This window comes from Macaca mulatta, chromosome 8 (genome assembly GCF_049350105.2).
Source record: "Macaca mulatta isolate MMU2019108-1 chromosome 8, T2T-MMU8v2.0, whole genome shotgun sequence".
NCBI lineage: Eukaryota > Metazoa > Chordata > Mammalia > Primates > Cercopithecidae > Macaca > Macaca mulatta.
In genome coordinates, this window is record NC_133413.1 from 131514634 (window position 1) to 131518030 (window position 3397).

The window sequence follows — 3397 nt, forward strand, 5'->3', positions numbered from 1 at the left end:
CTTTGAATCTTGTCAAATGAAGCATTTTCATTTCTTCTACACTTCTTTAAAAGGCTGAACAAGTTTGCCTGCATTAGTATCACCACATGTTGGACTGTACTATGTTTAGTTGTAATAACTAATTTATCCATCCTCACTTAATATGTGGGAAATGATACAGCCCTAAGTGTATTGAGATATGTTTCTTTGAAACAAAAATATTTAATTTTTTGCATGTGATAAGAAACAGCCTTATTCAACATACACTTTTTAAAAATGAGCAACACAGCAGACATATGACTCCTTACTACCCATCATCTTGACTACCAAGAAATGAAGCCAAACTTAAAAAAAAATACATTCAATAAAATATTCAAGCTAAAAATATATTCCTTTGGTTAAAAATCATTCCCTTTATAATATTCATTTGTAATCTAAATTCACACACATCCCACCAGCCCAAAATAATCTTCTAAATGTCATTATACTTGTAGTATTGCCATGTTTTTTTTCAGTCCAGTACTTATGGAGGTTACTGGGCTGCAGCAGTACATTATTTTAACTCTGCAAAGAGTATAGACTTACAGCATTAGCCCCTTTAACAATTCTCTAGAAAAGATTTTTAGTTTAGAAACCTCCAGCCCATGCGGTTTTCCTCAGATCTAGTGTATCCAAGCTTTTTATACAAACCAACGTTTTGTGGTAGAAATTCAAGGGAAATCTTATAACAGTTCAGTTTCTAGCTTAGCAAAGTCAGGGTTGATAATAACAACTTGCCAAGCTGCTTTTCTCTGCGTTCATCGTTAATGATAACATCTTCTATTCTTCCTCTCTTAGAACAGAAATGGATGAATTTGTGTTCTATTTTCAGAGCTGCTGTAGCAACAATCTGTCCTAGAGTTGCATCTTCCACATCTGTAACATGATAGTCCCCAGATTTCTTTATATGCTCAAAAGATTTCATAAATTGTTCAGGGTTCACAACTCCAGTCTCTCTTGTCAGCTGGCCCCGTTATCTTAACACACACACGCGCGCGCGCACACACACACACACACACACACACACACACACACACACACCCCTCTACTTAAGTCAGCAGTACAAACAGGTCTCAAAACAGGTCTCCTCCAGGACGCATTGGGAAAGTGGCTGGAGAAAATCTAGCTGTATTCTGACTCCAGGCTAGTACTTTGAGTACTCTGGTCAAATATAGGGGTTTCATCAGGTTTCGTTTTTGCTGTAAGGTCTTGTTCTCCCATCTTAAGCTCTAGATTACTATCCTCCATAGAGCCCGATCATCATACTAGACAGGTAGCTCTGTCTCCCCTATTCAGCGAACCCTGCCTGGAGATGTCCTGTAGTCGGTGCTGCTAGCCAGGCGTATTGGACTCTATGACTCACTTTTACACGGGAAATATTCGTATTTAAAGTAATAACTGAAACAATGGGGATGAGTGTTATACAATATATTAATTAAGAAAGAAATTAGAGACCACCAATTTTGGAGAAAATAATGAGTCAAACATTGTTTTGTTAAACAATACTCTGCTTTATTATTTATTTACTCTTCCTCAACTTGAAACTTTTAAAAATTAGATAATATATGATTATAGATAATCATAAAATGTTTATGCTAATTATACTTATATAATTGTATTAATTAATTTTATATGTACATATATATTTAACCCTAGACATACTAAATGTATATCTCTAGGGGTTGGTTCTACTAATTTTTGTTTAAGGAAAACCGAAAACTTCCATGTGATTATCTATATTTATGGAATATGACCACAGAACACACTCTAAGAAATTTCCAAATGAACTAAAGAGTTAAATGATATGGTTTGGCTCTCTGGGCCTACCCAAAGCTCATTTTGTTAACTGATTTTTATTTATTTATTTATTTATATTTATTTATTTTTTTGAGATGGAGTCTCGCTCTGTCGCCCAGGCTGGAGTGCGGTGGCACAATCTCGGTTCACTGCAAGCTCTGCCTCCCAGGTTCATGCCATTCTCCTGCCTCAGCCTCCCGAGTAGCTGGGACTACAGGGGTGTGCCACCAAATCCAGCTTTTTTTTTTTTTTTTTTTTTAATAGACACGGGGTTTCACCATGTTAGCTAGGATGGTCTCAATCTCCTGATCTCGTGATCCACCCACCTCGGCCTCCCAGTGTTAACTGATTTATATAGGAGTACAGCTAGTTATGTGTATAAAATAGAATTGGTAGGGGACTTCAAAAAAACAAAAAGTTGAGACGTTTTTATAATAAGGTGGAGATAGACTTTTCTCGTTAAAATATTTCCTTTATATTTGTAATAAGGCTGTTAGAACGCTGGAAAAATAGAAAATAACTAAAGATATTTGTTCAATGGTGAACATTAGGACTTCTAATCCAAATTTCTTTTAAATAATTGCAAAACACAAATGAAAAAGAAAAGCTTTTTGAAAAGTATAATGAAGTCCTAATCCTAGAGCAAGGGAGGAAACAAAGCTGACAATCAAAAAGAGATTGACTATGGTTTATTAGGTGCTATAGATTAAATATTTGTGTTCCCTCCCTGCCCACTCTTCAATTCATATGTTGGAATCTTAACCTCTAAGGTGGTGGTAGTAGGAGGTGGATTCGAGAGGTGATTTGTCATGAGGGCCAATCACTTTGAGAGGTGATTAAGTCATGAGGGCCAAGCCCTCATGAATAGGTTTAAAGCCCTTATAAAAAGTTCTTGAAAGTGTTCCTTTTCCCTTTCTACAATGTGAATACACAGTGAGAAGACAGCTGTCTGTCTGTGAAATATGAAATGAGCCTTTATAGGATACCAAATCCACCTCCATCTTGATCTTCAACTTCCTGCCTCAAGAACTGTGAGAAATGTTTATTGCTCCTAAGGCAACCAGTCTATGGCAATTCGTTGTAGCAGCCAGGAGAGGCTACAGCAAAATTGGTGCTGAAAAGTGGAGTGCTGCCATAACAAGTATATAAAAATGGAGGACTGGCTTTGGCACTGGGTAAAAGATGGAAGCTGAAGAGTTTGAGGTGCATAAAGAAAACACTTACATTGCCAGGAATAGATTCTTAGGAGCAATTCTAAAGAGAAATCGAGAGGAGGAGGGGTTTAGAGAAAGCCCAAATCTTCTTAGAAAACACCTAAGTGGCCAGGGGTGGTGGCTCATGCCTGTAAAACCAGCACTTTGGGAGGCTGAGGCGGGCGGATCACATGAGGTCAGGAGTTCGAGACCAGCCTGGCCAACATGGTGAAGCCCTGTCTCTACTAAAAATACAAAAATTGTCTGGGCAGGTGGCGAGCGCCTGTAATCCCAGCTAGTCAGGAGGCTGAAGCAGGAGAATCGCTTGAACCTGGAAGGCAGAGGTTGCAGAGAACCGAGATCATGCCACTGCACTCTAGCCTGATAAC

At 38.2% G+C, this 3397-nt stretch overlaps 1 pseudogene; it reads right to left on the bottom strand.

The window, feature by feature from the left end:
* Positions 1-352: 352 nt before the first annotated feature.
* On the bottom strand, positions 353-1266 carry LOC100427022 (glucosamine 6-phosphate N-acetyltransferase-like; annotated as a pseudogene).
* Positions 1267-3397: the final 2131 nt, after the last annotated feature.